General features: G+C 37.7%; 1 long non-coding RNA gene and 1 other non-coding gene across 3 annotated transcripts; both read left to right on the top strand.

The window, feature by feature from the left end:
* The first annotated feature begins 6,648 nt into the window (after positions 1-6,648).
* On the top strand, positions 6,649-9,898 carry LOC111889113 (uncharacterized). Of its 2 annotated transcripts, none has more exons than XR_008230766.1 (3): positions 6,649-6,982; positions 7,725-8,819; positions 9,426-9,898. It is a non-coding gene; the product is annotated as an uncharacterized LOC111889113 (long non-coding RNA). The 2 variants fall into 2 exon arrangements; XR_006188667.1 differs by having other exon boundaries at positions 9,657-9,898.
* Positions 9,899-21,480: 11,582 nt separating this feature from the next.
* LOC111889136 (small nucleolar RNA R71) lies at positions 21,481-21,587 on the top strand. Its single transcript, XR_002849424.1, has one exon. It is a non-coding gene; the product is annotated as a small nucleolar RNA R71 (small nucleolar RNA).
* The last annotated feature ends 2,272 nt before the right edge of the window (positions 21,588-23,859 follow it).

Raw genomic sequence — 23,859 nt, forward strand, 5'->3', positions numbered from 1 at the left:
GGTTGATGACTACATCTCCAAATTGTCAGACAAGGTTGTAGTTTCCTACATCACCGATTCATCATCACCTATCTATCCTTACCTAATTTTCATCACCTTCCTATCATCACCTATCTCTCATTATTTTATTTCATCACACACCAACTATTTCATCTACCCATGTTTTATCCTAACATATTTGTAGATATAAAATAAATATACAGTTTAAATCATTTAAAACATGTATAAAATCATTCATCCAGCATAGACAACAAGTATTCAGATAATATGCACACATAGCACATAATTTATGTAAAATACTTCATATCTATGTGTAAGATGGAAGTAACTATGCACTCACCTGAGTAGGTGGTGACTCGGTTCTCGAACAGTACTTCGTAACTCTTAAAACAATTTTCCTCGACAAAACCTAGTATCAATACCACTATGGTTTAGTCTAACGTTAACAACGACTAATTAATAGTCTAACTATTATTATTATTATATAAGCGTTAAACAACACTATATAACTCATAATAATAGCCCAAATAATTATTTTAAGGTCCTAATAATGTTACTATAATTAATTAGAAGCTATATTAAAAATAGCGTAGGCGTAGCTCACTTACAACGGGTTTTTTTGCAAAACCAGGCTTCGCTGGAGCAGCGTTCCCGAGCCGAAAGGCTCTTTTCTCGAAACTCCAGGAGCCTCAGGGCTTCCTTCGGGTGCTAGAGAGTTTACCTAGGCTTTGGGGGGCTTAAGGGGGGCTAGAGAGAGAGTTTAGAGAGAGAAAGTGGAAGAGGAAAGGTGTGAGAATGAATGGAACCCGACACATCTATTTATAGTGTGAAATCCTGATGGACTCTCCGAGTAGGAGGACCTACTCGCCGAGTTGGTGCCACGTGTCATCATCTGATGGCTTTCCTTGGAGAGAAAGCAATGGCTGTGATCGCGCCACGTCACCTAATATTGTGTATCAGCCTCCTGACTTAGAAAAATCAGAACTCTCGTATACGAGCTTCGTTTTTGACGTTCTTTATATCCACGCGTAGATAAAATCAAGATCTACAACTTTCATTTAGACTCCGTCGGCTAATTCTCGACCGATCTTAAATTTAACAGTAGGAGGAGATTAGACTGCTAAATGGCCGCGAAGAATTCGTAACTCCTTCATACGGACTCCGTTTTCGTCTATCTTTTTACTGTTGAGTTCCTATTAATGAGATCATTTAGGTCGGGTAAGCCAAAAACCGCTCGAACTAAAATTCGAGTTTCGGGTCGTGCACTGCTAAACCGAATCTTAGAAAAATCATAACTTCTTCATACGAAGTCAGATTTGGGCGTTCTTTTTATGGATTTTCTCGGTTTAACATATTCTACGACTTTTGTTTAGGTCGCTAAGGCTAAATCTCGCTCTATCATAAATTCACTATTTATGCTTCCCGATGCAGTGAAGGTTTCGTCTCGAAACTTCGACGAGTCATAACTTCTTCGTTATAACTCAGATTTCAGCGTTCTTTATATGTACGGAAACCTTGAGACATATTCTACAACTTGGTAAGACTATTTATTATAAATAATCTTTTGCCGAAAAGTAGTTTTCGACACTTATTGCCTCTAAATTGACTAGGCCGGATCTACAGGCGTTACAATTATCTCCCCCTTAGGATGATTACGTCCCGAAATCATCAACGAAACAAGGCTCGTATAACGACTCCATACGTCACCTCTTCATCCTAGTTAACAATTATAACTTCTATATTCCTTCAACTCTATCTCTTAGACTCATTGACTGTAAGCAGTACTCAATTATGCACCTGCTCTCTACCTCAGGCTAGACTCTAAATTATGACCTTCAAGTCACAATCTCGATCCTCACTGGATACAAACTTAAGATAAGTTCTTTTATTACTACTATCGATCGATGTGTCATATTCTAATGACCTATCATCGTATGTTGCAATGCTTAGACTTAGGTCTCTTAGAGTCAAATTCCGGAATGGAATATGTCTTCCTTCATGGTCTAATGTGATATAATCACATTTTAACATATAGCATTTCTAGCTTCCAACTTCTTTAACCACGAGTGTGATACTTCTATTGATCGCTTTGATTTCAATCATTTGGTTTAAGTCGGACGCTACATCATACTTGGTTCTCTGAACCACGTAACCTACTCATCATAGTCGGACTCAATGTGACATGACCACTAGGTTCAGAATAACAATCGTCTTCTTAGTCATTTACCGAAACAAAGGTAACGACATTCTTGAATAAAACAGAATTAGTTATTGACTTCTTGGTAACCTTGTGACTTTCCTTGATCCAAGTGTGAGTCATGTGCTTCCGGTAGTATAGGCCTCTACTACCATTCACACCTACTCATACTCGTCCCAAGTATTCTCTCGCAGTCTCCAAGTCACCATACAGGAAAATCACATAACAGTTTAACACATCAGATAACAAAACGAGGGCTTTATTATTTCTCGAAATTATTACATAGGTTTCAAGTTCGCCCTAGACTATGCCTCTAATAAGCTACATCATACGATACTATGGCTACTGCATAACTTGATCTTCGGATATGAAGTCCTCATCCTTGATTCCTCGCATGGTTTTCTGCTTCGTCGAGGATCATGTGCAATGCCCTTGGTTTTGGCGGTGCATTTGGTCTTGCTGCTTCGTTTTTCTTTGGACAGTCCTTTGAAATATGCCCATTACTTCCACATTCGTAGCATTTCTTGCTGTAGAATGTACAATCTCTAGAATAGTGTCCGGTCCTACCACACTTACAGTACATCACTTCTCCATCACATCTTCCGAAGTGCTTCTTCTTGCACTTCTCACACTACTTGGCTCCATTCCTTCGGTCGTCCAGGTTAGACTTCGAGAACTTTCCCTTATTATCAGGTCTTGAGGAACCTTCAAACTTCCTCTTTTCACCAACTTCAGCTTTCTCCTGACCCTTTTCCCTTATTTGGGTCTCAACATTCTTGGCTGCCCAGATGGCGACTTTCAAAGTGGTTGCTTGTTTGACCATTGGACCAAAGTCCGCTGGTAATCCATTGGCAAACCTATTGACCTTGGAAAGTTCCATTGGAACTAGGTAAGGAACAAGCTTCATCTTCTTCGTAAAACTTGCAGCGTACTCGGTGACACTCATTTTTTCCTTTCTTTAGGTTCTGAAACTCGTTGTTTATCTCTAGTAGATCTTGCTCAGAGCAGTACTGCATTTTCAGTTGCTTCAGGAAATCTTCCCAAGACATCTTGCTTGCTTCTACCTTGGGCATCGTATCTGCCAATAGCTTTCACCAGCTCAAGACTCTGGTCTTTAGTTGTCTGACCGCAAAGACGGTTTTCTGCTTGTTGCTATAGTCACAACTCTCAAACACCATCTCAATCTCGGAGATCCAGTCCATAATTTCCACAGGCTTTCGGGCTCCCTGAGAGACTTGGTGGTCTTGCACTTAATAAATTCTTGTACATTCTCTCGGCCATCCCTTCGTTCACCTTGAGTCCCTACTTGACTCACTTGGCGGCTGTAGTTCCCTTCCTCAGATTGCTCGGGAATTGGCTCGGTCGGCTCCGCATGTATGGTAGGTTCATCCCTATTTTCATGGAACATCTGTCTCATTTCTTCCCTTTGTTCAGCTAGCATAGCCCGAATCATGGTTTGAACTCCAGCCATGGTGATTGGCTTGGGTAGATCTTCTACTATGACAGGTATTTGCTATTTCACCGGGGGTTGATTCCTATTCTCATTTGTTTTCACGTTTCCGCTACGGGTCCTTGCCATCTTGATCTATACACCGAATAAGGTGAATCTAGATCTTTATTTAGGATAGACGTTTAAATCATCCTTATCACTCTGAAACGTTTACATGTTAGTTCTAATATCGTAGTCGTACGTTTATAATCCTAAACACATAAGGTTTTCAAATCCGGTCGGCAACAGACCATAGATCCGAATAAATAACAGCATATAAGGCATAAAACATTTAGGCATAATTCCTAAAATAAGTTAGTGCTCACACCTCACAATCATCGCTTAACATTCTAAGTTTAAGTCTAGAAATAAATCCATATTCCTAGTTCGCTTAAACTAATTCTCTGATACCAACTATGACATCCCCATTTTCACGGCCATAAAAGACCGATTTTGTTTATGCTTTGTAAAAATCAGAGTACTTCTTTTCATAAAAATATTGCGGAATTTGTTCCCAGAAAAAAACATGTTAAATACGTTATCAATTGTTTCTTTTTTAGGGGTTTTCTCATCAATTGTTTGTATATATGTTTACAGTTATAATCAGAATACCAACAAAAACAGCGAAGTATACAACCTGTTTCCAAGAAAAGATACCATCTTCATTGTAAGAAATTGTAACCTATTCACGCATGATGTATGAGATTTTTAGTTTGAGTGTCGTATTTTGTGTGGTAGCTTAAATAACACATTTGACATTATAGTGTTGAAGCACAAAAAGTAGCAAATCAATGATTTTGGTGGATTTGGGGGATATCAACATCGGAGAGTAATGTGCCTGTAATGGAGATAACGGTCGTTTTTGGAGTTGATGGTGATGATGATAAGTTTCAGCCTTCTACATCAGATAATTTTCTCGGGTAATTTGTTTTTTTTTCATTCAGCTAACTGTCTCTCACTATTTTACAAATCTCTTCTTTTTATGACAGTTTCATAAAACAAAAGTGCAAACCTCTTCAATAAAAATCTCCAATTATTGACTATGCAAAATTTATATACATAGTTCTGAATTTTTGATTGGTTATATGTGTTTTTCTCTTATTATGACATTATATTTTGAATTGTTTTTATTTGGACTACATTCCTCTAATTTGTAAATTTGCTATAAAAAGAAACTTTACTAAAATGCCCTTGAACCCTTTTTCATTATACTAACATGTTTTTTACACTTTAATTTCAGGTCTTTAACGAGTATTGCCTCCATATCTCTTTTTCAAAGCAAACGTCAAACGAAAAGTGTAATAACTGGATGAAAATTATTTTTTTGTTTAGTATACATATGGGTAAGATAGGAGTTCATTATTACTGCTTGTATTTGGTTCTTGATAAAAGGCAGTTTATTCTCAACTATATTTTTTATTCTTAATTAAAAGAAGTTTTTTATTTAGTCTTTTGTTTTGGTTGTTAATAAAACATTGCAGTTCACTTCACATATCCCCTGTTTGCTTTGGCTTTAACTCCCTAACATAGCTTTAATTTCCCCCTGTTTTATAGATTATGGAGTGTTGGTGTTTGTCGATGATTTGTATCAGTGGAACATATAATAGGTTGAAATTTTATGTAATTATGTATTAGTTTGACTTGCTTAGGTTAGTTTTTTTTTTTTAGTTTATCTTAATCAGATTAGACCTTAATTTTTGTTTATTTTCATAGACGTTCCACTATTATGATGTCTAGCTGTTTTTCTCATTTGAATGAGCATTTTTAACTGTGTAAATTTTTCTATAGATCTTGAAATGTTAAATACGAACGAAGGATACACCCACTGCAGCACTCACGGTTAAAAGAAAAAGGTATCTTCTTTTTTCCATATTCATTTTTATTTTCCTTATTACTTCAATCTGATGTGCGATTTCAGATTTTATGCTTGCTTTACTCATTTCTGCAATCTAAGTAAGGTTGATACAGAGGTTATGGATGCCCTTCACGTAGGAATAATATAATCATTTGACCATCAACGCATAGATTTCACAAGTTCATAGTTTAAGAAGTTGATAGGCCTGCTACAAACAAGAGGTATAACAATCTTTTTTTAACTTACATATCAACGAAATAAAAAAACTATATTGTTTATTTCACTAATTTCAGTTGCAATATTTGTTTTTTTTATTAGTTTACAGGCCAAAACATTGGCAAATCATTCTCATATTTTTTTTTACACTCCAGCTTATGTCCAATGTCGAAGCTGCCATGTCATCAGGCGTTCTTGCATCGCAATCTATTGGCGATCCAGTTTTAATTCATGTTCTTCCTGACCGGTACAAACTCTGTTAATATATTTTTTACACTTCAGGGAAACTGATCTGTCAAATATCAAATTTTATCAAAACCGTATTGCACAAAGGAACTTGAACCCCTAAAAAATCAACAATCCGCTACATTTAATTTGGACATGATTTTGAAGAGCATTTATGCAAACTTGATCCAACCCGGCGCTAACAGCGCAAGTAATTCCTTACTAGTTTTTAAAATTTGTCAAAATTAAAACCTTCCATTATTTATTTATTTTTATTTTATTTTCTCTTATATTAACATTTTTCACATATAATATTTTATTTTTGAACCTTACATCTATATAAAAATCTTATATTATAGTTAAAATTTATTAATTTTTTCTTTAATATTTTTTTCATCGTGTTTTTTCAAATTTATAGTATCATTTTGTTATAAATCAAGTTAAATTTTATTAAAGCAATGTTTATATCATTTTACTATAAGTCAAGAAGTGGCATAATCACTTTATTTACTAGTATTTTTTGTTAATAAAAACATAAGATTTAAGTTCATTAAAAATGAATACTATATATATTCTAATAAAATAAGTTAAAAAAAAAATAAAAAACTTATATATATATCATTTTACCTATATGTTAAAGAGTGTAAACTATGTCCACGTCGATGAGTGCTTCCTCCGCCAATGAGAAGTCTACTGGGCGGCCACTTTTAACGTATATGGTGGTGAGCACCTTGCTTGTCTGTTTCACCTTCTCTCATGTCGTTTCCCCCAAAACTACTGGCCAATCCTACGAAACGTGCCTTGTAGCCTCTGCTGCCTTTTGGCGAGCCACCCGCTATCAAGAGCTCCAGCTGCCGCTATAGGAGACTTGAAGGTGGGTTTTGCTTCTAGACATGCCACCAGCTGCTTGTAGCTTTGCCAGCTGCCATGATCGGTGCAGCTCCCGCTACCGAGGTGCTTCTCCTACGTCAGCCACAAAGTCCTTCTTTACAAATAAAAGGTGTATGTCTCTCCTATTCCTCTTTCACTTCACCTGATTGCTTCCTCCTCATAAAAACCATCATCTCTCCCTTAATCGAGCTGTTTTTCATCCAAGAGTTCCCGTCTGATACTATTTGACTGATATGTCGCTGGCGTTCTCCTCCAAATCCTTAATTGCTATTAATCGTTGGCGTGCCTTGTAGCCTCTGCTTCTATTCTAGAGTTTTGTTTCCCTCTTTCTCTTGAACACTGCATGATTCATCTTTATTATCTTTTCTTTTTATATGATTTGAAAGAACGACCATTGTATGTTCCACTTCATTTGACTCTTGGGTCTTTTCAACAAAAATTAGAGTCTTAGATTTCAATTTGGAGTCCAGTCATGAGGTCTGCCTGGATATAGGTCACATTTCATATTAGACTTTCAGTTTTTCACTTTAATCCATCTTCTAGCATTCTCTTCATCTGCATATATGTTGAAGCCCTATGTTTGTTCTATTTTCTTCATCATGTTTGGAATCGATCTAAGTAAAGGGCTAGAACCCTAATTTCATTTCTTCCTAGCTGTATTTTGAAAGTTTTTTTTAATCAGACATTGTTGCTGTTAGTTCGTCTCTTCTTTTCCAAATACGATTCAATTTGTGTCTTTGTTATGTGATTTTGGTAAAACTTTCTCATTTTATGTAGCTACTTATCTTATTAAACTATAGCCCTATATATTTCTACATAATATTTGTTTTTTTTTTTTTTTCTGGAAGCAGTTAACAAGTTCGATAATCGGAACTCAGGATTCATGGGCGTCGGTCGATTTTAGGACCCTCAAAACCGATCGATAAAATTAAAATATTTGAAATGTTTGTCATGTTTGTTTCTTCATTTGAGAGCAAGACAAGAAAATGGGAGCAAGAGAGGATATGATAAGAGAAAACTTTGAATTTAAGGTTCATGGGAGGAACCCTAGGAAACGACAGAAAATAAGTCCGAGGTAATCCAAAACCAATCAACTGTATGTGCTTATTTATTCTCTCTGTTGGTACAACTCTTATGAAGAATCAGGAAATCAACTCCCAAACACCTTTCCCGATTCTGAAACTCTCATCATGAAGAAGGTTTGAGGTAGCAAAGGGAAACCAGAGACGTTAGCTTACCCTGATCAATAGAGAAGCTATGAGGCGGTATGAATCAAACAGGTTTATGAATTATCTAAAAGGGTTTATGCTTGGATATTTTTATTTTTATTTTTTGCTTAAAGTGAAGGGATTGACAGTGAGGATCATTTGTTTGGAAAATATACTTGTTTGTCATATATGTGTTGCCATCTATTTTCAAATCACTTTTTAATTGAAAAAGTAATTTTTTTGGTTTAGACTTGTTTATTGGGGTTTGGGACTTGGGTAAGGAAGATCCAGTTTGAATGAAGTGAAAGCATTTTTATTTTGTAGTATGACCTAATTCCGTTGAAAATTGCACTTGAATAGTGGGTTTTTTTTTGTATGGATTGTCAAAAAGAAGCAAGAATCAGGAAACAAAGACGTTCCCTTTTTTGGTTAACTACTAAGATTCTTGATTGTTTATAGTAGTTGTGTTGTTTCAGATTGTGGAAACGAAGGTATCTGCTGTTTGTTTTGGTCACCAGTTGCCTATAAGCAATACATATGCGTCTACACTACTATATATGACCTTCGATTTTTTTTTTTTTTGCTGAACTGTCCCACAACATGAACGTTTATTGCATCTTTGTGGTAAATCATATCTAGATTAATCTTTTGATTTGGTTTTTCTTTTGTTTTCTCTTTTCGCCCACGCATGGAAGCATGTTTGATCTACCTTGGAAGAATCACATTAGTATACACAAGGTACAATTTTTTTTTCCAATGATTCCTTAACCTGTTAGGTTTATGATGATTATAAATATTTTCAATTATCTACCTATTATGCTTTCTACAATTTTAGTTTTTATTACTATCTTTTCTTAAAAAAAATCATATGGTTTTTTTTTCCAATGATTCCCACTTCTTCCTGGGTCTTATATAAATGAAATTTATACATATCTCTTAGATTTCGGCCACATTAAGGGCATATTTGTAAAAAACTAAAAATTCATATTTCCATTACATTCGTTCTCATACCTCTTCCATACAAACAAAATAGCATCAATGTCATAATTTCATGACTTTTCAAATTTAATTAAGAAAAGTGTAAATGCTATAAATTTCTTCATATAGTGACCTATGTGCAAATTTACCAAGGAAACCATTACCAATTAAAAATATTGCTATTTATTTCCATTTTCTCTTTATCATGATACAACCACTATTTAAAATTTTCCTCTACCCTTTCCCCCAACCTCCCAACATATCATTAACTAACAATGTTGTAGGAGTATTGCATGTGATACCAAGTATTCTTTTTTTTACTATTATGTATCGATTAAAACCCATATTCTGATTCTTGTTATATAGGTTATATAAGCCAATTATTAGTGTGTTCCGAAAAACAATGACTTATAAATATGTGCACGTATTAATTGGAAAAAATCCATTTGAAGAAGATTATTAGCCGCGTTAGTATTTAACAGTTCGAATTATGAAATAAAGATAAATTTGGGGGTTACTTTTGTTCATCTGCTATTTGAGGTAGTTAATTTCATTACTAAGTTCAATAAGTCTACATTGTTTCCATTACAACAACAGTTTGGGGACGGAGACCAGTGTTGTATTTTAGGAAAAATAAATGATTATACCAGAAGTGTTGTACTTTAGAAAAAATAAATGTTTATATTAGAATTTGGTCGTGTAATCTTTTTTGAACTTCAACATGTAATTGTAGTACTAGAATTTGGCCGTGTAATCTTTTTTGAACTTCAACATGTACTTGTAATACTTTAGTTATCTGTAGGCTAAGGTGAAACCAAGATTTTGGGAGTTGATTATGATGTGGTGTGCATTGTGTGAATATATGTTCATATTAATATACGTTTGAAGATGATAGTAGTAAGGACTATCAATTGCTCTGATATCGAGTTTTCCCTCGAACCAATTAAAACTAGCTTATTAATCAACTCTTTAGGGCCGTGATTATCACGGCGCTCATTATGTTTTACTAGTATATATTTAAACATCAAATCAAACGGGGGAGGGGATATTAAATGGATTGAGGGGGGCTGAATACCTTCACCATTTGTATAATTGAACTGGTACTATGTTAATGTAAGCTAGACACAATTTTGAAGTTGGTTTAGAGGGAAATTTGATTTATTTTGTAAAATCATAAATGAAAACACATAGACATCTTTCTTTTGATATGAGCTTTAAAAGTAAAACCGTAAGAGGGTGGTAAATCTTTGAGGTAAATTTGACTATCTTTTTAAGGGGATAAACGACTTTTAAAAAAAAAAGCTTTATGAAATGTACAAGCCACACAGTTGGATTTACAAACAGATGCTATAGGGAGGGAAGTTGTTTACAGAAAATCTTAACTAAAAACCATTTTATGGTAATATGTGGGCTCAAAATGAGATAAAAATTCATAAAAATTTATTTTCTACTCAACTTTCTGAATGAACCACCAAACTATAAATGAAAGATGGATTTGATAGGATTTTTGTAAGCTTGAAAGGTGTACAAGCAACAAAGCTGTTTTTACAAACATTTATTTCATGAAATGGAGTTGTATATAGAAAAACTCAACTAAAAAAGATTTTCTGATCTTATGAGCTAATGAATATGGGTAAAAACTCATAAAAGTTCTTTTTTTTCCCAACTTTCTGGACGTTCTTCATGTAGCATTCAGACCGGATGACTCTATTAAATTACGTTGATACTTCCACATATTATGGGTAACGTAGGAGACATCTCTATTTTTCCCCCTGGGAATCTTTAGAATTACCACTGCTTAGCTTTCAATTCGCCTCTGACCATCAAATGAAATGTGAATAATCCGTCCTCTTCTCTTTGAAAGAAGGGGCGCTTCCGTTTCTGTCGGTGCTTGAAACAATTTCAAACCACCAAACTATAAACGCAACAACGGATTTGAAATATCTTTGCAAGCTCCATGAATGCTCATATGAGCTAAAAACTTGAACAAATCTTTAGATCCGAGTTTTAAAACAGAAACAAATCTAAGGTTCCGAGTCGAAAAATGAAAATATATCTAAATATATGAACATAAAACGAAGTAGATCTAAATATTTGGACGAAAATTGGAGCAAATCGGAAGATCTAATTAAAATAGAGAAGTAAATCTACAGATCTTGGCAAGGGCCAAACAGATCTGAATAAGGTTTTTCCCTCACTAAACTTCTTTACTCTTCGGCTTGCTCAAGAGATTTGAAAATCTTTTGTTTTCTATCTCTAAGCTTCTAGAGGAAGCACCAAATAAAAAAAATTGAATAAAGTTGTACATGAGAAATCAGGAACCAAAAACCGATTTATCTTGAAAATGAGCAAGCAAAAGAGGTAAAGACTTGCAAAATATTGTTTGATCTTCAACTTGCTGAATAAAATTCAAAAATATGAACAAAGATGGAGAAAAATCTTATAAAAACTTCTTTTCTCCCCAACTTTCTGAATAATCCATCAAAATATAAACCAAAAGATGTGTCTGATAAAATCTTTTAACTTGAGAATTGCCCTAATAAACTAAAACAATGCATATTTAGATATCTTAGCAAAAACGAAGTAGATCTAACGATCTGAGCGAAAAAAATCAACAGATCTAAAGATTTGACCAAAAAAAAGTAAGCAAATCAAAAGACCTCAACGAAAAAAAAGGATTGATCAAGAGATCTAAACGATAGTTAAATAGATCTTAAAAGATCTTGGCAAAACCAAATCGATCCGAACAGATCTTGGTAGAAGCCAAATGAATCTGAACCAAATGATGCTAGAAATGAACAGATATGAGGAAAATCTTAGCTGAAACGACAGATCTGAGCAGATCTAGACAAGAATGAGATGATAGCTGCTCGTTCGAGTCCAGGATGACACCAAATGATGCGACATTGGCTCTGACCACCCGATGTGAGGATGTGATTCTACGTCGGAGACGGGTCTGCAAGGTCACAACAGAGAGATGAGTTAGAGCCGCCCCAGGGACTGTGCCCCGGGAGCAGACTCCGACGTTCAAGTTAGATCAGCTGGAAGATCTAAGATGGTCCTCCGTAGCTGGAGAGAACCATCTTGGTGCTGGTGGTGGTGTATGGTGGCTGACGACAGTGGGTGGCGACTGAGCAACCCGACCGGAGTATAGTGTGGCGGCTGACGACGGCGGGTGGCGGCTGAGCCATCTGACCGGAGTATGGTGTGGCGGCTGAGCCAAGGGGAAGATCTGGTGGCGGTGAGCCACTTGGGGAAGAGTCCATAGGAAAGGTCCCCCTTCATTGAGGAGACACTATTCTATTTATAAGGGACAAATAGGTCAAGGGGAATTAGGTCAGGTCTTGGGCCAGCCCCATTCAAGCCGAGCTAGCAAGGAGCTGGGCGAGGCCGCCCGGAGGCATCGGGCTGGGCTGGCGGGCGCACCCTAGGCAAGGCTGGTGAGCGCGAATCATGAAAGGCCGACAAGGGGGCGCCAGGCAAGGGAGAGCCAATTCAGGCTAGCAGGAGAGTCCCTAGCATGACTGGCAAGGGAGCGCCAGGAGAGGCTGGTGCGCCAGATCTGTCTAGGCCATGCTAATGGACCATATATCAACAAGTCCCCTAGATCGATGTTATTGGTACGCGGCCAATGACATTGGACTTGACTTAGTCATATGAAGTGTGCGTCATCAACTTGTATGTTAGGTAAAAATGTTTCAGTGGTATGCAGTCAGTGGCTAGGCACCGATGAAAGCGAAATGGTTTGATTAAACCAAAATTTGTTTGCTAGTTTAGTTATCAAAATGTGGTATCCGTGCATATCAAAATAAGATGTTGGTAAAAAGATTTTCTATTACGAGTAAAAGGCTAGTATTTGTTGTGTAAATGCTTTAACTTCCTGAAGGTAAATGCATGCCATGATTTCCATGATAAAGTTTTGGTAAATATTTTTGGTTTACTAAATGGAGATAATATGTAGGTGTGTATGTTGTTGATTTACTTAAGAAAATAGAGATAGTTAGACCTTGTATCCGAAGTAGGTCGATGTGTGTCTAATGTCGGTGTTCAGTTTGAGCATTTTTGTCATCATAATGCTAGGGATCTCTTCGTAGAGGAGTGGAGATGTACCAGGCACAAGTTAGCGTAGCCGAGAAGCGTGGACTCGTCGTGCGATCTTTGAGACTGCTATTCGGTTTAGTTGTTGTGTAGATAAATGCGACGTGCTTGGTTTGTGGTTCCTGCGATCCAGTCACACTCGAAAGTTGTCCACAGAAACACCATTTGAGGAAAATCGCTCGCGCCCTAGCGATGGGGATGAGATCCGGAGCCAGCACTGGGTAGAATATTATATTTTTATGCCCACTGGGGGAAACTTTAGGCGACTGGACAGTAGTGCACACTTCGCGAGTCACTGCAAATTCTCTACTAACCGATCTTTACTCTGTGAGCTTGTCGTCAACGCATTCTGAGTGTCATGGAGCTGGAGCGGTTATCTTGAAGAGATGACACACTCATGTTTGATAATTCACATGTTTCCTTAAAATTATGGACTATTTTGTGGTTGCTTCGAAGCATATGTTTGATAATCCATATGTTTCCTTAAAATTTGGACGATTTTGTGGTTGCTTCGAAGCAATTTTGTGGGCTAGTAGCAGTAGTGTACTGCTCTCCCCCCCCCCCCTTTGGAAATAATAAAGGGGGTTGGATTGCAACGTATATTCTGAATATGTGTTTTGTCGGGCATGGCTTGCGGTATTCGAGCGTCGAGCGGTTAACTCTTAACTTGTAATATGGTCATTTATGTTGTTGAGTTCACCCATTAAAAATGTGATTTAATGGTGCTGACGTACCCCACCGGGAATCCGTCAAATACAATAGAGTCGTCAATACGACAAATGAATCGGAGCGACGAATATGAGTAAACCCATATCATATGTGGTCAAAATCCCAATTTTAATAGGAAAATATTGAATGACTCGTCGAGTATATACGGTTGCTCGACGAGTAGAAGGGCTTCTAGCAGAAAAGTCGTGGTTTCGCAAGCGGACTCGCCGAGCCCAAAATATACACTTGGCGAGCATATCGCTGAGTGGTAAATATATCTTCTGTTTTTGAATCCGTTCCTGTTGTGGTTGGGTATGATAATTTAGTGTCTTTCCTTCATTTTTCCTTTAATAAGCAACACTCTTAAACCCTTTTTGATAACGGACTCGACCTTAAACTCAAAAATTGCACATTTTCTTCTAGACTCGACCCTTACTCTAGCCTTGACACTTGAAACTCTCGCATGCATCCTAGCCTCAATCTGGAAAATAAGAGCAACCACAAGTGATAAAAACAAATTCCTACTTATCGTCCTACAAGTTTCAAACAGTTTCAAATCCAGAAAACAAATAGAAATAGTTTTTAAACATCCAAAACAAAAGAAATAAAAATATCAATCATCATCCTCTTCTTCATTGCCTCCTATCCCACTTCCGCTAGCTTGGTTTCTCCTTGCTTGCAATTTTTCCTCCTCCCAACTTGGCACATAGGGGAATCCGGGTCTGGGCCTTGGTGCGATAATCATTTGTTTAAACAAATAAACAAATGACTCTTTGTTATAGTTCATGATTCTCCCAAGGTCATCTTGGTACCTTCTTGCTTCAATGTTGTACCAATCCATAGACAAATCTTCATCTACCGGAATGACCGGTGGGTCTTCCTCGACTTCCTCTCGCCTTTGCCTCACCCTTCCTCCCGGCTCCTCGGGCTCTAATACTGCATCGTATTAGAGATGCTAAAATGCCCCCACCTAAATCTTCCACGATCCTTGCCCTCCTAAATAATGTGGTGCTGAAAGGAGGAGTAGGAATCATGGTCAACATCTGAGCTGCCCCTTGTCCCAAAATACCATATGTCCTTGCTAATCTTGTGACAAACATGCCCCCATTAATCTTGGAGGTGATCCGCTCTTTTACCGCCCCCTCTACCAAATATTTCGCCAAGCAATATGGCAGATTGCAGAACACATTAGGAGTGATAATACTCCACATATAGAAAATTTCAAGAGTAGGAACTTTATCGTCATCCTTTTGCATGTTAATTGTACTCGCGATCAGACGATGTATCAAGCGGTGAATTGGGGAACGGATACTCCCATCTTGTGCGGATGATGGAATGTCGACCCGATTGGCGATTGTGTCCCACCAAGTCGATGCAACCACTCCCTCGGGTAAGTCCTTGTAAAAATGCTCTAAAAATGTTTCAAAATTTTCAGACATTATCACATCTTTATCATAAATCCCCACCCTCCACGCAAGCTCTGCAATGCTGCATTGGCGCAGCTCCTCTCCAAGACAGAAAGATATAATACTTGGATTGTAATAGTCACTAACACCTCAGAAGGAGATAGTAGCAAAGAACTCCCAACACAACTCCTGATAAAACAGGTTCTTGAATTTTATAGAGTCGGCTCCAGCCATCACAGATTATTGACACCCCATCATTGTTGAAAGACTTGACCAAGTAAGGGGTCAACTCCTCCTCCAATCTAGTTTGGTCAATCCAGTGCCAGTAAATTTCATTAGGGACATATATCTCCTTGCGCCTCAAAGCTGTCAGCTTGTTCTTTGCATGAGCAAGGGAAGACTTGGAGGATATTTTAGGAAAAGATAACCATGAGAGATCCCCGTGGCTGCCTCCCCTTGAACTCTGACCATGCCTCGACATAATTCCTGCAAAAATCAAGAAGACCACAAACAAGAGAAAAAGCAGTTAAGAACAATGAAATTGTGGGCATCTGTGGCCCGGACTCGCCGAGTCCACGAACCGACTCAGCGAGCAGGATGAACATTGCAAGTTCAATCCAGTCGGGTGAATCTTACTACGCGATTTCTATAGATTAATTCAGGGGTTTGGTTCATTATGTTCCAAGAGCATAACTATGTAAGAAATTTCATCTAAAACATCGTAATTTATCAAGAACTCAAAACCCTAAAATCCAAGTTTAGTCAAAATTGTGATTTTGCATAAATTAAGGGTATAACTCTACCAAAGATTGAAACTTTTACAAGATTAAGAGTGAAAATGATTACCTTTGAGTTGGATTTGCAAGAAACTAGAAGAAATCAAGATGAAAGCTTGAGAGGAACCTTGCTCTTCGTGTAATGGTGGTTGTTGAATGAGTGTTTGAAAGTGTTTCACAATTAGGGTAAAAAATAACCTTTTTACAGAATGTAAAAATAATTATTTTTTTCGTGAAAATACGTGGACTCGCCGAGTAGATATACCTACTCGCCGAGTAGTTTTGCTATTCCGCGTTTGATCGGGATTTCTTAAATGGACTCGCCGAGCAGGTGTACCTACTCGACGAGTCTTTTATTCAGAAAGCTAAAAACATTGAGTTTTTTGAATTGTATGCCACCAACCCCACACTTGAGCATTGCTGGCCCTCAAGCAATCATCATAAGCTCAGAAAAAGAATGATAAAAGCAAATCCTAATAAAAATGAAAAATAAAGGAAAAAGAAAGCAAACTCTAAACTCTGGTTGCCTCCCGAAAGCGCTTCTTTTTAAGGAGTCATTAGCTAGACTCCATCCCACTTTAAGTTTCTGTAGTTCTTCCTAGAAGCAGCCCTTCTTCAAGACCTTCATCTTTTGGAATTCCTTCTTCATATCTCTTTACTCTATGTCCATTAACCTTGAAAGCAGTCCCATCTCTTGATATAAGCTCAATAACTCCATGAGGGAAAACTTGCTTCACTATAAATGGACCATCCCATCTTGTCTTTAGCTTGCCCGGGAAAAGTTTGAACCTTGAATTAAAAAGTAGCACCTTTTGTCCTTCATGAAAGTCCTTATTACCCTTTAATCTTTTGTCATGCCAACTTTTTGTCTTTTCTTTGTATATTAAGGAACTAGTGTAGGCCTCATTTCTAAACTCATCAAGGGCATTCATTTGCATCAACCGGTTGGTTCAAAGTCCAGCCAAATCAAAATTGCACATCTTTATAGCCCAAAAAGTTTATGCTCAATTTCTACCGGTAAGTGGCAATTCTTTCCATAAACTAGCCTATACGGTATATTACCAATATGTGTCTTGAAAGCTGTTCGAAAGGCCCAAAGTGCATCATCTAATTTATCCGACCATGCCTTTCAATTTCCTCTAACCGATCTTTCTAAAATTCTTTTTAACGCCCTATTTGTCACTTCAGTTTGCCCACTAGTTTGTGGATGATAAGATGTGGAGAACCGATGATGTACCCCATATTTTTTAAACACTTTCGCTAATTGATCATTTGCAAAGTGAGTGCTCCGGTCACTAATAAGAGCTTTAGGAACTCCAAATCTTGAGAATAACTTCTTTAGAAATCGCACCACCACCCGAACATCATTAGTTGGTAATGCTTGTGTCTCCGCCCATTTAGACACGTAATTGACCGCCACCAAGATGTATTTATTCCCTTTGGACATTGGGAAAGGTCCCATAAAATCAAAACCCCACACATCAAATATCTCACAAATTTGAATTCTATGTTGGGGCATTTCATTTTGAGATGATATATTTCCCGCTCGTTGGCACGAATCACATTCTTTGACGAATTTAGCAGCATCTTTAAAAATTGTGGGCTAATAAAACCCAATATCAAAAATCTTCCTGGCTGTATAGTGTGCTCCATGATGTCCTCCGGCGGGCCCGCTATGACAGTGTGCCAATATTTCTCGGCTTTCCTTCCCGAATACACATCTTCTTATCATTCCGTCTACGCAGCTTCGGAAGAGATACGACTCATCCCAAAAGTAGTACTTGATTTCTGAAAAGAATTTCTTCTTTTGTTGTCGAGTCAAGTCTTTTGGAATGTAATTGGTTGTTAACTAGTTAGCTATATCCGCAAACCATGGCATTTCTCCGGATACTACTAAAAGATATTCATCGGGAAAATCGTCCCCAATCTTGTTTTCTTCGAACTCCTCCAAATGCGAGTTTTCTAATCTTGACAAATGATCGACAACTACATCTTCCATGCACTTTTTATCGCATATTTCAATGTCAAACTCTTGCAAAAGTAAGACCCAACGTATCAATTGGGGCTTAGCATCTTGTTTAGTAAAAAGATACTTTAGGGTCGAATGGTCGGTAAAAACTATGGTCTTTGGTAATACCAAATAAGGGCGGAACTTATCAAAAGCGTATACCACAGCAAGTAGCTCCTTCTTGGTAGTAGTGTAGTTTTCTTGAGTTGGGTTTAGTGTCTTGCTTTCATAGTAGATGGGCTGAAAATGCTTGTCAACTCTTTGTCCCAAAATAGCTCCCACAGCGTAATCACTTGCATCATACATTTACTAGAAAGGAAGATTCCAATTTGGTGCTATCATGATAGGAGTAGTGGTTAATATTTCCTTTAACAAATGAAATGCTTCATGACATTCCTTGGAAAAATCAAATGGGGCATCCTTCAAGAGTAATTAAGTCAAGGGCCTAGTAATCTTTGAAAAGTCTTTAATAAAGCGGCGATAAAATCCCGCATGGCCAAGAAAACTCCTTACCCCTTTTACATTAGTTGGAGGGGGTAGCTTAGCTATTGTGTCCACTTTTGCTCTATCCACTTCTATCCCCTTTGTTGAAACTTTGTGACCCAATACAATTCTTTCTTTCACCATGAAGTGGCACTTTTCCCAATTAAGGACAAGGTTTGTCTTCTCACATCGAGCTAGCATCAAGTCCAAATTAGATAAGCAATCTTCAAAAGATGACCCGAATACCGAGAAATCATCCATGAAGACCTCCATAAACTTTTCGATCATATCATGAAAGATGGCCATCATGCACCTTTGGAAAGTGGCCAGTGCATTGCATAACCCAAAAGGCATGCGTCTATATGCAAATGTTCCACTTGGGCATGTAAAATTTGTCTTCTCTTAGTCTTGGGGTTCTATTGGAATTTGAAAATACCCCGAAAACCCATCAAGAAAACAATAGTATAAATGGCCGGAGAGTCTTTCGAGCATTTGGTCGATAAAGGGTAAAGGAAAGTGATCCTTGCATGTGGCATCATTTAGCTTTCTATAATCTATGCAAACTCGCCACCCGGTTACCGTTCTTGTTGGAATTAATTTTTTATCCTCATTGACCACCGCCGACATGCCTCCTTTTTTCGGTACCACTTGCACCGGGCTCACCCATGGGCTATCGGAGATTGAGTAAATGATTACGGCATCGAGTAGTTTAACCACCTCCTTTTTTACAACTTCTTGCATGTTCGGGTTAAGTCTTCTTTGGCGTTGAACTACAGGTTTTGCTCCATCTTCTAAGTTAATCTTATGAGAACAATAAGCTGGACTAATTCCTTTGATGTCGGTGATCTTCCATGCTATAGCACCTTGTCTCTTCCTTAATACACCCACAAGACGTTCTTTCTCATGTTTGGCCAAATCAGTAGCTATAATTACATGTTTTTGTTGGCCATCTTCAAGAAACGGGTACTCCAAGTGATCTGGTAGTGCCTTAAGTTCAACTTTCATGTTCTGAATGTTGAACACGTCGAGTCCAGTGAGGGGACTCGTCGATTCCCTCGTAAAATTCACGACTGATCGGGTTTCTTCGGATGAACTCGTCGAGCCGGTCGAGGCTACTTGGCGAGTCAGGAATTCTGCACTTTTGATTAGATCATTATACTCAGCTTACTCGAGCTGTCTTTCTATTTCCAGCAGGTCTCTTTCCGCATCAAATTCTTCTTCATGTGTGACGGTGGACTTGTTTGACTTAACTTCATCCCATTCCTCCATCAATTCTTCCAACATGTCAACTGAAAATGTTGTGTTATCACTACTCCTTGGATGTTTCATGGCTTGATCGACCCCAAAAGTGACCGATTCGTCTCCTACCCGAAGGGTAAGTTTAGAATCTCGCATATCAACTATAGCACTTGCGGTGTTAAGAAAAGGTCTTCCAAGTATTATCAGGACTTGAGGATCCGCTTCCATGTCTAAGTCTATGAAGTCCGCGGGAAACACGAACTTATCAACATTCACCAATAGATCTTCACATATTCCTCTTGGAATGTAGCCGTTTTATTTGCTAGGTGAATCGCCATTCGAATTGGCCTTAGCTCCGGAAGATCTAATTTCTTAAAAACGAGTATGGCATGAGATTTACACTTGCCCCTGAATCAGCCAATGCATAAATGGTAGCCAAGTTCCTAAATTGGCAAGGTAATGTTTAGCTTCCCGGATCACCTTTCTTCTTAGGTAGTTTTTTCAACATGGCAGCTGAACAATTCTCATTTAGGACCACTTTCTTAACCTCTTCCATCTTCTTTCTATTAATTAGAAGTTCCTTGAGAAATTTGGCATACTTCGGCATTTGTGCAACCGCCTCTATGAATGGAATATTAATCTGGAGAACCTTTATGTGTTCCGGAAACTTCTAGTAGTCAACTTCATTTTTTTCTTGTTTGGCTCAAGCCGGAAAGGGAAGTGGAGGCTGATATGGCTTAACAGGAGGCTGGTTTTTCTGTTCAGCTGGGGGACTCGTCGAGTCCATAACGTCGACTCGGCGAGTCGAGTCGGGATTCAGTGATTCTTCATGTTCTTCTTTATTCTCTTGCACCAGTTTAGGATCTTCTTGCTGAATAGGAGTCAGATGGGTTATAATCTTCCCACTCCTAGTTGTCACAATATTTATATGTGCACCCTTCGGGTTGCTTTCAGTATTACTAGGAAGTCCACTCGGTCTTCTCTCATTCACTTGTTATGCAAGTTGCCCCAACTACTTTTCTATGTTGAGAATAGATGCTTGCTAATTCCTAAGCAAGGCGTGTTGATCTTTCATCATAAGTTGGTGTTCTCTCAACATATTTTGTTGATCTTTAAGTGTAGCATCGGTATCATTGTGTCTTTTCTCAGATGCGGCCACGAATCTTGTAAGCATGTCTTCCAAATCTGATTTCTTTTCATGTATCGGTTCCTCATTTTGATAAAAGCCTCTCTCCTTTTGCTTATACTTTTCTTCCCTCGTCTTTTTGTACTCATCATATGGTAGCCATTCTTTTTTTGGTTTTCGCCAATTATCATCAAATCTATCACCACTTGAATAGCACACTTGTACCTTCCGATTCCCATTTTCATCAAGATCACAGTCTTTTGTAAGGTGGGGCCCTCTACAGTTTTTACATCCCACTCTAATAGCATGGATGGATTGGTCCATCTTAGTCATTCTTCGGTCCATGCTTTCCAATTTTGCCATCATTGCTGTCATGTCATCAGTGATAGAGTTTACCGCCTCTCAAGTCAAGTCATTCCTTGGGTTATGATATTCTCTAGAGTGCTTAGAGAATTCTTCAATTAGTTCTTTGATCACCAGGGGTGCCTTCTTTGTGAGGGGTCCTTGCGAGTCAAGGAGCTTCCTAGTTGTTACATTAAATCCATCATAGAAAATGGAGACTTCTTGTTGACTGTTTAGATCATGATGTGGGCAATTCCTTAGTAGTCCCTTGTATCTCTCCCAAGCCTCATAAAGTGACTCTCCAGCTTGTTGTTCAAAGTTGGCAATGGCTTTCTTCAACTTGGCTATCTTCGAAGGTGGGCAAAACTGGTCAATAAATTCTTCTTTCATCTTGGCCCATGTGGTGATGGATCCGGGAGGGAGTGATTTGAGTCAGTCTTTCACAGCTCCTTTGAATGTGACGGGAAGCATACGGAGTAAAACAGTTTCGTGAGGTACATTAGGAACATTAAAGTAGTCGGCTACATCGTTGACCTCGTTCAAATGTTTATATGCGTCTTCGTGATCTTTTCCATAGAAGGGAATCTCCTTAAGTTAAGCAAGTATGTGGCCTTTGAGTTCGAAAGTAGCTGTCGCGGGAATCACGGGTTGCACTAGTCCTGGGCCGGTATCGTCACGTATCCTCTTCTTCCATTTTCTCATGGGAACTTCATCAATGTTAGCCATGGGGTTAGCTAATTCGCCTTTAAAGTCGCTTTCTTCCTCGGTTTCGGATTCTCCCCTTTCGGTTTCGTACTCGGTGTCCTCCCTCTTCAGGTCTTCGTCTGCCACTGAAGAGAAGTTGGATTCTCCTACTTTCTTGCCCTTTTTCTTACTAAAGATAGCTTTTAGATTCTTCAACGGTGAATTCTTTGATGTTGTGGTTTCTCCTACGTTCTTGCCTTTGTTTTTCTTCAAGGTTGCTTCCAGGTCTTCATGCGGTGGGATCAAAGGCGTACCTCCTCCCGTGGTCATAAACGAACTGTAAACAAAACAGAAAACACGCGTAAAAAGAACAAAAATAAAATAAAAACGAAACTGGGTTTCAGCGATGGCTCGTCGAGTAGCTTCGAGTGCACTCGGCGAGTTCAAGGCTAAAACTGAAAAAAAAATTAACAAAAAGTTCTAACTAATTAAATAAATTAAAACTAAACCTAATGCCTAGACTATTAAAGCAGGAACTTTGTGCAAGATTAATCTCACATAAAGGATCGATAATACTAGAAATTAGAATTAATTTTTGAAAACCGTTCCCCAGCAACGGCGCCAAAAATATGATGTGTGTGAAACCAACTAGTTTTATCCTACTCTTTAATTATGAATTAAACACACAAAGGCATTGAAACTATCAATTGTGGTATAGCTAAATAATTAAGGTATCGAACTCAGGGAACATAAATTAAACTAGTTACTAATATTATCTAAAACAAATATTAAAGTAAAAACGGTTTCTCTAGTTTTACAAGACTAGAAACTTAACTGAAACTAAACACTCAAGTAAGCAACTAACAGCTAAACAATTAAATTGCAACTAAACCCAATGATAAAAAGGACTTTTGTTTAAGTTCGAATCAATTGATCCTATGGTTGACTTTATGGTAAATATATCGGATTTAACTTTTCATTGGCTACTGATTAAGATGATTAGATTCACGTTCGTTATTGCTAATCCTTAGAAAACAGATTAACTCAAGCAATGGGCAGTTGTCTAAATTAATAAGTTCCCTAGTTAATTAATTCGAGTTAAGTAAGACTTGTAATGGTTAATTGAATTGGTGATTCAATTAACCTCTTGTTGATGGTGTATCGCACAAGCTCACATATTAATTTACCTATCTTCTAGTTAATTCTAGTTTCACATTCGTTATTCCTAGACATATAACTATATGGTCACATAAATCATATGAAATTAATAACTAAGAGATGCTCATATAACTTAATTACTGATTTATTAACATAAAATAGTTGTTATTAATATATGAGGTTCTTTAACAAGCTTGACAAAACAATATCACCAATAAAAATTAATCCTAACCATAAAATCAACTCATATTCACAAAATCATCTACCCTAAACAGAAGTTAAAGGTTTTTAGTTAATAATTGCTATAAAAACAAGCTCAAAAACGAATTTAAACAATCTAGACATAGTTCTATTCAAAGATAAAGAGGAAAATTAAACCTAAGTTGCCTAATTCTTCTTAGAATTGAGATTAGGGTTCTTCTCACGTTCTTCAGATCTCCAACAGTCTCCTAAGTTGCCAAGTATCCTTCCTAAAAGCCAGAGAGAGAGTCAATTCGGATTTGTAGCTTCTATTTATAGATATCTCAAAACATGGGCTACTCGTCGAGTAGACAACCGACTCGTCGAGTCCCCTTGAGGAATCCGTATACCGCAAGGATTCCACGTGTAGCTTTGTGAATCTTCGTATGTACTCGTCGAGTAGACGTCCCTACTCGCCGAGTAGATTCAGGATTTTAGCATTTTTCTTCTTTCTTCAGTTCCTAATCTTTCGATCGTATCTCTTGCTTTCTTTTGCTTCCGAGCTTCCCTTTTGGACTGAAAATACAATTTG

This window comes from Lactuca sativa, chromosome 1 (assembly GCF_002870075.4).
Source record: "Lactuca sativa cultivar Salinas chromosome 1, Lsat_Salinas_v11, whole genome shotgun sequence".
Taxonomy (NCBI): Eukaryota; Viridiplantae; Streptophyta; class Magnoliopsida; order Asterales; family Asteraceae; genus Lactuca; species Lactuca sativa.